Source organism: Peromyscus maniculatus, chromosome 1 (genome assembly GCF_049852395.1).
Source record: "Peromyscus maniculatus bairdii isolate BWxNUB_F1_BW_parent chromosome 1, HU_Pman_BW_mat_3.1, whole genome shotgun sequence".
NCBI classification, from domain to species: Eukaryota; Metazoa; Chordata; class Mammalia; order Rodentia; family Cricetidae; genus Peromyscus; species Peromyscus maniculatus.
The window spans coordinates 78,629,212-78,641,972 of NC_134852.1; the positions used below are offsets into that span (position 1 = coordinate 78,629,212).

General features: G+C 42.6%; 1 pseudogene; it reads right to left on the reverse strand.

Moving 5' to 3' along the window:
- Positions 1 to 9,155: 9,155 nt before the first annotated feature.
- On the reverse strand, positions 9,156 to 9,264 carry LOC121827052 (5S ribosomal RNA; annotated as a pseudogene).
- Positions 9,265 to 12,761: the final 3,497 nt, after the last annotated feature.

The window sequence follows — 12,761 nt, forward strand, 5'->3', positions numbered from 1 at the left end:
AAATTTCCCCATTATAGGGCAACAGGAACTCTTACTTGAGGTTGTTTTGAGGATTGAGTGATCCATGTAAATTGCGTAAATAAGTTCCACCTTCATACCCCAACAGCAACTGCATGTGTGATTGTTCATTGATAGATTTGTATCCGTGGACTTCTGCAAAGACCCCAATTTGTGCCAGACCCTGTTCTATGCACTGAGAGCACAGAAAAGGCCCATGTTCTCATAGAGCTTGTAGTCATGAAGGTAGACCATAAAAGGTACATAGCAACTGTCATATGTCAATAAGGGCTATGATAAAGACAACAAACTCCTCTATCAAGACAGGCATTGTGCCGATACGTTAGCTTTGGGACAGGGAAGGCTTCTCAGAGGCAGGGCTATTTAAGCTGAATGTCCAAAGTCATTGGCAAAATGAAGAACTCAGAAAGACGGACTCAAGCAGAGGGAAGAACGAAGTGTTCAGAGTGAAAGGAGGTGAGTCTGTTCAAAGTACAGAACGATCACAAGCATGGAAGATAAGTTGGGAGACAGGGTTGTGTTTAAAGCCAGGGCAAGAGTGTGGCTCATTGTCACTACTTATGCAGGAAAATGAAAAAACGAGATGAAATTGCCAGCAAGTTAATACAAACTGTTTCCTTAGCACCTGTCCATTGAACCATTAGTCACTTTCTTTCTTTCTTTCTTTCTTTCTTTCTTTCTTTCTTTATTTATTTATTTATTTATTTATTTATTCATTTATTATCTATCTATTTATTTATTTTAGGTGTAAGAAACTCAAGTCAAACCAACATAAGCCATACATTAAAGAGAAAAATGTGTTGGTTTGTTTACCTGAAGATTCAAGAGTGTAAGAGTTGCCCCGTTAGCCATAGCAAAGCCATTTGCTATTTGTGGCTTCAGTTATTGGTGGTCATTAGAAAATGAATACACTAGAATATGTTGAAATAGCAAGAGATGCTAGTCATATAACTTGTACTAAAGTGTATTGTTATAATTCTATATTATTGGTTATTTTTAGTTTTAATTTTTTTATATTTATTTATTTGTTGTGTGCATGTGGGTGTGGGTGTTATGAGCACACGATTGCCATGCACATGGAGACCAGAGAGCAACACTTGGGAGCTGGTTCTCCTCTTCCAAACATGACCCAAGGATGGAACACCCATCGTCAGGCTAGACACCAGGCACCTTACCACACCCACATCTTGCCAGACCCCATTTTTAACCTTGCTCTTTGCCTAACTTATAAATTAAACTTTATGATGGACAGCTATGTATATGAGAAGAAAACATAGCATCTATAGTGTTTGGCAGGATCTGGAGTTGAGGCTCCCACTGAGGGTCTTCAGTGTATCCTCTGTAGATAAAGGGGACCACTATAATTCTAGTTCCACCATTTCCGGTGGGAAGCTGAATCAGCACCTCTGTTCGTCTCCCTCTCCCCACTCTCTTCTGTACCTCTTTATGTTGCTCTCACTCACAGACAGGGATGCTTTTCGTATAATTCCGCAGCAACTTCAGTCTTAGAATTTCCTATTTAGCAATTTTCCTCAAAAAAGAGTTTGCATTTTTTATTAGCAAAGTTTCACTTGAGCCTGGTCCAGTTGCCTGTGTCTGAACCAACCACAATGGCCAAGGTAATAGGATAATCTGATTGGTCAAATCTGGGTCACTAGCTCACCCTCTGGAGTCCTGAGAGGGTTCAAAGTCACCCAAACCCCAAGGACAAGTAGATTGACAGGGAGGGAAACTCTTCTCCCCAGATTAGGGTGCTAGTATCAAAAGATGAGGTCCTGCTTGCCAGATGGTCAAGAAGAATGCAGACCTCACAAAAGTTGATCTGCGAGTGTCGGTTGCATGTTCATGTTAGGCTGTAAGCAGCAGAAATGTGGTCCATACTATTGATGCTAACCCTGCGCTCCTGTTAGGAAAGAGATATGAAAGTCGAAAGAAGCCCAGCAGAGGTTGCCATAACATCTTTGACCTTCACAGGACCCTGAAGGCTGACTACTGTTCCCACCCAGTCCTCAACCTAATAGGTTTCGCAGTCTTTGCAACCTACAATATTTTCAGACAAACCTACCTCATCCCCATGCAGGAACTGGGGCTACTTCACCCTCCTGTTAAACAACACTTGTCTCACTTGGGCCTTTCTGAGTCATGCTGCTCTTGAGTGCCATCCCTGTGTAGCCCTGCATGGTTCTGTGGTGTCCTTCTCTTCCAGGAAGTGAGTATTTGTAGCTAGCAGGCTGCTGCTCAGCTCAGTTCTCCAGTGCTTAGTGTCTTATGTTTGGCTGTCTCATGTTAATCGGAATAGGGAAATCTCTTCTTCAGCATGGGGTCACTAGGAAGCGATCAGATCCTAGCCTTCAACTGCTTTCCCAGAAGTAGCCAGAACCCTTTGTTCGGGTCAGTCCATGTGGGCACTAACTAAATTGAGCCAAACCCCAGAGCCCCAGGAGCTCCTGCAGGTGGACCTCGAGACCACCACACACACCTGACTCCAGCCCCGATCCTTGGATCTCCTTTTCTTTTGCGGGAAGTCCAAACAGCAGCCGTAGGGTCTTTCTCATTAATGCTTTCTCTACAGTCTGGCACATTGTAGACTTTCAATAAATATCCCTGGCATGAAAAAAAAAAAAAATCTGTGTATTCAAGCAGGCAGTGGAAGAATCCTTTGGTCTTATTTAAAAACTCAGTTTAACTTAGAGCCCAAAGGAGCCACTCGGAAAACCCAGAAATGGAAAATCTATTTCATGCTGGGCTTTACAGAGGTTTCAATAAAATCCTAGAGGTCAGAAAGCCATGTTTTTCAATGTTCGTGTTAGTGAAATATCAAAATGGCCTCTAGAAAGAATAGGATACATTTTGTGCTTAGGCTTTTCGATGTGGTTCCTGTTTTTGTGAGAAATCTCAGCCTCTGCTGGGTAATTGCACAACTCCTGACTTCTCTCAGCCAGGGTAGTCTTGGCACGATCAACGTTTCTTGGTACATGCTGTAGGCAAAATTTTATGAGGCTTGATTCTTGTCTTGGCTTCATTTGATCATGTATATCTGTAATTCAGCACACAGATGAAAGCAGACAGCACCTCTCAGCACCAAGAGGGGCAAGTGGCACAGAAAACGATAACATGTTTATCATATACACATCTACAGGAATGCGAAGGGCTTTCCAGCAGCCTTGCTCCGGCACGTTCTGCACAGTAAGCATGCTGTTTGAAGGGGCTAGGTCTTCTCCTGGAGAATCATTTCCAATTTCCAGGAGCTCAAATAAGTTGAATGCAGGCCTTAGAAAGGAAAGGGGGCTGAAGAGCCCTGTCAGAGCCCCTCCTCATCAGGGTTTCCTGGCCTGGCCTTTGGACCATCGATAAGATGGTGCATTTTGAGCAGCTTTTCTCCAGAAACCTGTTCCAGAGCACAGTGGCAGAGCTGAGGTTACCGGAAGACCGCAGTTTTCGTCTTTCGGAATCAAAAAAGATGAAAAGGTTTTTGCTGTTGTTTTTTTAACAAGCTGACTTGGCAAGGGTGTATAGAAACAGGCATTCTTGTACATTGTTAGGGAGAGTGAAAATTGGTACAATCTCTTTAGAAGACAACTGGTTAATATCTGTCCTCATATTAAATGCATATCCCCTTGACCTAGCCATCTTCTATCAAGGAATTTTCTCTGTAGAACACTTAGCTGTATTTATAACAGAATTATTTACAACATCTAACTAAATCAAAAAACAAACAAATACCTATCAAGGTGAGAATGAGTAAGCAATTTTTACTACAAACACATAAGAGAATATTATTTCTCTATCTTATACCTACAATGGCCCCTTCATCCAAAGGGGTTACATTCTAAGACTCCAGTGGATGTCTGAAACTGTGGCTCGTTTCTGAATTCCATGGATACCACGTTTTGTTTTGTTTTTCCCACACATCCCACGGCACTGCCATACAGTTCCGGAGTCAATCTGTCCGTCTACATGCTATGTCCTGGGACCTCCTTGGCAACACCACTCTTGCTATCTGCGGCCATACTTATGTCAAATAGAGATTATTGGAACACAAGCACGGCAGTATGGTGACAGTGAGCCTGATAACCAAGAAAATTGCCCAAGTAACTAACAGGAGGGTAGCATATACAATGTGGATAAGCTGGACGAGAGGATGAGTCATATCCCTAGCAGGACAAAGTGAGATGGCAAGATTTCACGTCACTTACAATGGGACATGATTTACAAATCATGGATTTGAGTATTTCTGAAATTCTCCATTTCTATTTCAGACCATGGTTGACCACGGCTAACTGAAACCACAGAAAGTAAAACTTCAGATAAGGGGAACTATTGTTTACGACAGAAGAGGGATGCATGGTGTCCCTCAGTGTGGTCATTTCTGGAGGCAGCTGTGGGTAGGTGCTTCGGCCTTCTAGTGGGGTGGTGTCCAAGATGCTATTGAACATTCTAGAGTGCACAGAACAGTCGCTCTGCAGTAACAGAAAGGAAGTATCCAGCACATGTCGACAGTGCTCAAGCTAAGAGATCCTTCTAGAGACATCTCCCCCAAGGTTCCCTAAAGACCAGCAATGACTGTCTATGAGAGGGGAAGTTGGCCACGACCCTTTCACCCTGGTGGAGTTTCATGTGTGCATGGTCTCTATAAGTCAGTGTTAAGCAGTTTTCAAATGTGCATTCTCGAGCTTTCTCCTGCCGTGTGCCTCAGGCAGCAGCCGGCCCCAGAGCAGGTATTTGTTTATCTTGCCTCAGATCCGCTCCTTGCTAAGAGGAAAGAGAAACAGAATGAGTTGGAATTGAGAAAAACTATTTGAAATTCACACATTTCTGGGCCATTTCTGTCACCTGGAGAGAGAAACATCATGAATTTGTTCATTCCGAAAGTAAATATAGAAAAGCATGTAGATTTTGCTGCCTGCCTGCCTTTCCTCATATTGACTTTAGAGCTTGGAGATCCAGGCAAAATCCTCTGTCCCTCCCCCCAGCATGTGCACATCAGCAAGGTGGACAAATAGCCCCAGAGTGTCTGATAGCCTCAAGGTACAAATTTTATAATTCAAATAGCAAGTTATCTCGCGAAATATCTTAAATACTAGTTACCCACGTAACCACAAAAGTTTGTCAGATTAGTTATAGGCAGTGATGCTGACTTTACTATTGTCTACAGTGGTAAGAATCTGAAAATAATAATAGAGGCCAGGAAAAACTGATGTAAATGATATCACGATCTTCATATGGAATATTCTTCTACTGCTAGAAATGAGCCAAACCCCACCTGTTGATATGGAATTATCTTAGAGTTTTCTCAGAGAACGTTCACATTAATGTGGAATTTCAAATCCCCTCTTTGCAGGTGGATATTTTGCTTTTGGGAAAGAATATGAGAAGCTCATCATGTATTTTCTCTTGAGAGAGTGACTGAGGCAAGGGTGTGAGGGATGTCTCGAGAAGCTTTCTCTTGACATTCTGTACTGCCTCGTATGTTGTTTACATGTTCTAACCATGCAGATGTGTATGGTGATATTTTATTTGTGCTGGAATGTAATTTTATTTGTATGCTAATAAAGTTGCCTGGGGATCAGAGCTAAGAGCAAGCCATTAAGCAGAAGTCTGGTAGTGGTAGCACAGCCTTTAATCCGATCACATGGCAAGCAAAGTCTCTGTGTGTTCAAGGACACAGCCAGCATGGTGACACACACCTTTAATCCCAGTACCAACCATAGAGACCTGGAGGTCTGTATAGACAGACAGTAATGAGGAAGTCATGTGGTTGGGTTTAGAACCAATGAGAAGGCAGAACAGAAAGTCAATAAAAAGACAGGACACAGGAAAAAGGTCTCTCTCTCAGGGTAATGACAGCAGTGAGTGGGAAGTGAGTGGTCTCTTTATTTGGGTCTGTGTTTCTTATTTAATAAGACCATTTAGAATTACATCTACAGATGTGTATGCATTATCATTTGAAATTATTTCATGATACCAGGATGGTAAAAACATATAGCCCATGTAAGTGGTATTTTCTCCCATGTTTTTATTTATGAAAAATACAATATATAAATTCATGTTTCCCAGCTCATGATGGTTTAATTTTTACTTTTTGACCCAATGGCTCTCTGTATGTGAGGAAGTGATATACACTCAATAGAAAGGGACTTAGATTTGAAGTTTGGGGCCCATAAGATGGCTCAACAGGAAAAGCCTTTGCCACACAACCCTGATAACTTATGTTCAGCCCATGTAATGTTGGAAGGAGGGAACTGACTTGTTCTCTGATCTCCACATGTGCTATGGTGTGCATACAGTACACACTGTATATATACATACAAGATACACACATGTTTTTTAAAAAATATTTTGAATTTTGCTATGTTTCTGGGCTTGTGGTATAAAGTTCAACATTTTCTGCCAAGCATCAATAATCAGCAACAATGAGCTACACATGGCCACAGTCACAAAGAGAAACAAACAGTGTACCATAGTTTCTAGAGTTGATGAAAGGCTGTTTTTAATTCGTGTGTGTGTGTGTGTGTGTGTGTGTGTGTGTGTGTGTGTGTGTGTGAGAGAGAGGTCAGAGGACAACTTGCATGAATAAGTTCTCTTCTTCCAGCAAGTGGGTCCCAGGAATTGAACTCAAGATTCTCAGGCTTGTCAGCCTTAGCAGCAAGCACCTTTACCCACAGAGCCATCTCACTGGTCCAATGACAGGTCATTTCAAGATGAAATTCTTGTGGTGAAAGTGTGCTTGTGTAGGTACATAAGTCCTGTGTCTCAGTATAACATTTTCTGTTTCCTCCTGATAGGAAATGTAAATCTTAGCCAACTAGGGGGCAGAGTGGGCTATTTCAAGTAATCTTAGTCTAGAAATCTCATTGTGGTGGTGTGAATGAGAATGACCCCCATAGGCTCATATGTGTGAATGTTTGGTCCCCAGTTAGTGGAACTGTTTAGGAAGGATTAGGAGGTGTGGCCTTGTTGAGGTGGGTGTAGCCTTCCTGGAGAAGGTGTGTCACTGGGGGTGAGCTTTGAGGTTTCAAAAGCCCATGCCAGGGGCAGTCTCTCTGCCTACTGCTTGTGGATCAGGATGGAAAGCTCTGTTTTTGCTCCAGCACCAGGCCTGTCTGACTTCTGCCATGATGATTATGAACTAACCCTCTGAAACTGTAAGCAAACCCCCAGTTAAATGCGTTCTTTTACAAGAGTTGCCTGGGTCATGGTGTCTCTTGCAGCGATAGAATGGTGACTAAGACACCCATCCTTCCCTTTTTTCCTGAGACTTATTAGCATGAAAGGAAAGAGACTGGTTCGTGGCTGTGCACTGTAACACTCCTACAGTCCCTCCTGGTTTTTAAGCAAGTCACTCAGGCGTAGGTGTCTGCCCCAATTTTGATGTCGAGACCCCTGACCTAGCTGCAGAACTCCTGGATCAGACTCTCTCTTATTTATAAATTACATGTTTACATGATCTTGATCCCCACTGGATCAAGATCCAAGAAACAGATCCCCCCCCCCCCAAATTCAATTTCTAGGTGTGGTTCTTAACTTGGCTACCTTAGAATTATCAGAAGAGCTTCAAAAAAATGTCAGGACCTTCCCCTTCCCCGGGATCTTCTGATTTAACTGGCCTTGGTGATATCTATTTTTGGTTTTTCAAGACAGGTTTTTCTCTGTGTAGCTTTGGTTCCTATCCTGGAACTCACTGTGTAGACCAGGCTGGCCTCGAACTCACAGAGATCTGCCTGTCTCTGCTTTCTGAGTGCTGGGATTAAAGGCGTGTGCCACCACCGCCCTCCTTAGGTGATTCTGATGTGCATCAAACTGTGAGAACCACTTCTCTGGCTGAGGCTTTAGTTAAAGAGACCACCCCTCTTGATCAGTCAGGTCTTCTGGTGCGTTGGATTTTACCCTGTCTCTGCTCTCTTTACCCTCTGACACAACCATCATTTTTGGATTAAGCAAGCGTAGTTTTGGATAGACCCAAACAGATGATGGCCCTGTGTAAGAGAAAAGAATTTCCTGCTCACACAATTCAGGAAGTTTCTAGTCATAACCAGAGAAAGGCACACCTGAATGAGATCTCAGGGGATTCCAGAGCTACCTTGGAAGGGGTCAGATCCTAGAACAATCCAGAGACAGAGAAGTCACGGAGCAGCTTGGAGCAGATCCCAGGCCAGAACTGTCTGGTACATAGGCAGAGCGTGACTCAAGGCCATTCCAGAGTTGCTGGAGCAGAACCCATCTTGGCAGCATGGCTGAGGGGGGATGGGAGACTAGAGAACAAGACCATCAGGACACTCTCCGAGTTCCACCGTGAGTCTGCTAGAAGTAAGGCTTTCGTGTGAATTCCTTCAGCACATCTCATGCCTGTGAGGTGGGAGCAGCTGTTCTCACTTGGTTACAGGACAGTAGAGTGCATGGAGTTCGCACAGCGAGTGCCGTGGGTGTGCACACGGAGCTCCTAAGAAATGCTCATCTCGGCAGTAAACAGATCCACGCTATCCTAGCCTATGCTAGGACATTCACAGGCCACTGAGGATTCTCTATGGAGGATGGAGGTAGAATCAGGATCCACTCCAGGAAGGCCGGGATCCATGTGATGGAGAGGGCAACTCTTGATGCCTAATACCAGGTGACACACAATAGTCGAGTCATTGGTCCAACAGGTGCTCAGACTTCCCTCACCAGAGTTGCTTCAAGCTCCTGGATATATCACAAAAGCATCTGAGGTCAGCCATTTGGTTTGCATAACCCCAGGAGCCCCAACTGCAGGTCACAGCTGTCCTTAACTTCAGGCAGGCAGGCCAGCAGCCACCAGCAGGTGCCTGCCATAACTGCTGTGGCCCAGAAGTTGATCTTTGATCATTCAGCTGTTGAGCATTATATGAAGCATATGTCATTTAGTGGGCAGTGCTTAGGCTACAAGTTGAGATTAGTTGATAGATGGGCTGTGGTCTCAGTAGTTTATTTGTATAGGAAATAGCTTTCCATGCAAGGCAGACACGCATGTGGATAACACTCCTTGATTCCACTAAATCTCTCTGGAATGGATATTTCCTCATTTTAAGAGGTTTTGTATTCATGGCTCATTAAAGGCATTTTTTTTTATTTTTTATTTTTTTATTTTTATTTATTTATTTATTTATTTATTTATTTTAAGCCTACAGCACCCAGTATTCCCAGGGGGTCTCCCATCCAAGTACTAACCAGGCCCGACCCTGCTTAGCTTCCGAGATCGGGCACATTCAGGGTGGTATGGCCATAGACTAAAGGCATTTTTAAAGATAATCAAGATTGCATATAACTTCAGTTTTAAATCAATACCTTAAAAAGTTAAATTGGGTCTCCAGATTGTAAAATAGATGCACTTAAAGTAAACATGGGGATGACATAAGCTAACGTCAGGAGAGGGAACCCTCTCATAGTACTAAGGAAAAGGGCAGGAAGGGGAAACTGAGAGAGGGACTCAGTGACACTCAGAATTCACACAGAAAGGGGCCATCGAAGTGGCTTAGCAGGTGATGGTGCTTGCTTCACAAGCCTGGCAACCTGAGTTCATGCCCCGTAGCTCATAAAATTCCAGTGCAGTGGTAGACATCTGTAGGCCCGGCTTTCCTATGGTGAGAGGGGAAGGAGAGGCAGGAAAGTTCATGGATGAGTCAAGGTCAAGTACACAGCACAGTGTCTGAGACAGCAAGAGAGACCTTGCTTCATTCAACAAGAAGGGAGGAGAGAACAGACGCCCAAAGGGTCTCCTCTGACCCCCCACACTAACTAACTAACTAACTAACTAACCAGCAAACAGCTGTTAGACAGGGGGATAGAGACTCCACAGACATGTACTTATATTTTTCTGTATTTTTTTTTTTTTACCTCTTGGGTTTTGTTAAAATAGTATTGGAGATCAAATCCACGGCCTCACACAGGCTAAGCAAGCTGAATTAAATATTCAGCCCTCTTTTTTCTTTTCCTTTCCCTTTTCCCTTGTTTGACAGGGTCTCACTAAATTACTCAATTTAGGATTTGCAATCCTCCTGCCTCAGCTAGGATAATAGTCCAATGTCTCCAGGCTCATCCCTTTGAAATTCTGTAACCAAAACAAACATGTTTTTTAAATGAGAGAGTGTAGAAAGAAAATGTGCTTGATATAATTTAGGTGTATGCTGGCATTTCTCAAAGGTCCATGCATTGTTCTTTTGCCTCAAAGATGAAAAAAAGAATATCAAGTTTGGACATATAAGATATAATAAAATTATACAGCACACACATATTTGCTAAGTTTTAAATACCGTGCTCACTAATCCACTTAGGCACTGGGACAAGCCTGTACTTGGGGACATACTCACCCAATGACAAAATGGTTTCAGGTGTTGAGGTTTCCTACTTGGGCTCTCACAATTTCCCAATGCACGAGTCTTGTCAGAAGTGAGCCGGCAAGGAGGAAATGCCACCTCTGTGTAGCACTGTGTGTGAGATGGATCCATGATGAACAGAACAGGCCTTGAGGCTGGAAGGATTCCCCAGACACCACAGGGAGAAACCCACTCACAATCATTCCTTCTCCCCTTCATTGTCGCTATCCTCTTGACTGCTAATTCCAAAGTCTACCTTAGCTTGCCTGTCGAATTGATTGGTTGGTTGGTTGGTTGGTTGGTTTTTTTGAGACAGGGTTTCTCTGTGTAGTCCTGGCTGTCTTGGAACTCACTCTATATATCAGGTTGGTCTCAAACTCAGAGATCTGTCTGCCTCTGTCTCCTGAGCGCTGGGATCAAAGGTATGCACCATCACCATCAAGCCATATGAAATTTATATAAACAGGATTATTTGGGGAGTTTTCTTAACAGTTGTGTTGTCTATTCCACTCAATAGAGTTAGGAAATTAATGTATATGACCATATGTATTAATGAGTAACTCAATTTCATAACTGAAGAGTTTTCTGTTGCATGAATAGATTGTAATTTATTAACTCATGGTAGTACTAATGAACATTTGGGAAGTTTCTAAGTTTCTCACGCGTATGCTGCTGTGTATATTTCTTTCAGTACAGATATCTACCACTTTCTGTATAATGTACTCTCACAGACATCTTCATTTAGTCTCTGTAGATACTGCCAAAGCTGTTTTCCAAGATGGTTGTACTAACACATACATTCCCTCCAGCAATGAGAGGTCGTATTCTCCCTGAAGCATCGGTTGGTCTGTACATACTTTTTGTTTTGCCTTGTCTTCATTTGACTTCTGTTGCTGTGATAAAACACCATGACCAAAATTAACTTGGGGAGGAAGGGGTTTATTTCAGTTTACGTGTCCTCATCACAGTCCTTCATGAGGGAAGTCAGGGCAGGACTTAAAGCAGAGGCCATGGAGGAGTGCTGCTTACTGGCTTGCTCAGCTTGCTTTCCTATAATACCTGCGACCACCATCCACAGTGAGCTGGGCCCTCCCACATCAGTCACTAATTAAGAAAATACCCTACAACTTTGCTTATAGGCCAACCTTATCATGGTTTTCTCTTCTCAAATAATTCTAGCCTGTGTCAAGTTAACAAAAACAAAAACTATCAGGACAGTTGAGGGTTTTTTTTTGTTGTTGTTGTTTTGATTCAAGGTCTCACTCTATATTCCCTCAGGCTGTCTTGGAATGCACTAGTTAGCCCAGGCTGGACTCCAATACACAACAATCTTCCTCACTCAGTTTCCTAAATGCTGAATCACAGGCATGAGCCACCACATTGGCCTGTCAATTTTAAAAATAAATATATATTTAAGTACAATTCTGTATTTGTTTTTTTGCCTGGGGGCTGTATGTATCACGACATGAGTGTTGATACTTGCAAAAGTTGATACTGCCTGTGCTGATTTGAATGAGAATTCAAATGAGAGTCCCTGAGACTTATATGTCTGAATACTTAGTCACCAGGGAGTGGCACTGTTGGAGAAGGATTAGGAGGCGTGGCCTTGTTGGAGTAGGCGTGGCCTTGTTAGAAGAAGAGAGTCATGAGGGAAGAGTGTTGCCAGGCCCAGTGTTTCTCTTTTCTGGTGGGACAAGAGCCTTTCCCCGTCATTATTAAATTCCATAAAATGTAACCATTGTTAGAGTAAGGGTACATACATTGAAAGTGTTAATGGGACTTCTAAATTGTGCATGACAATGGTTGTGCCAATACGGTATGATCTCACCTACACTGACAAAGAGTAACTATTTACCCTCACTTTCATTGATCCTGGATATTAACAAACTCTAACATTTCTACTTCTCCAAAAGACATCTTATTAGGTTAATTTTGTATTTTCTTAGTTAATAGGAAGCAAGCCAGATTTGTTGGCTCAGGCCTATAATCCCATTTACTTGAGAGGGGGATGGCAAGTTCAATGCCTTCCTACACTACAGAGGGAGTTCATAAATAGCCTGGGCAACTTTAGTGAGACTCTTTCTCACTAAAAGTGAACAGTTAAAAAGCCCTGGGGTTATAACTCAGTGATAAAGTACTAATCTAAGATGCATATGGCAATGAATTTGATCTCCAGGATTCAACCAACCAATCAATAAGCAGTTGTATAGTTCTTCTAGATTTATTGTCTGTTTGTACTTATTCTGTAATTGATATATTCACTTTCTTGTATAAAAGAACTTTAGTCCCAAGATTACACATCCAGGCAGGTAAAAAGGTAGGATTTAAATCCCAGACTACTTAACCGTGAACCCACATTTATTTTACTATATGATGTAGCATACTCTATACTGTATGTCATCCTATAGTATA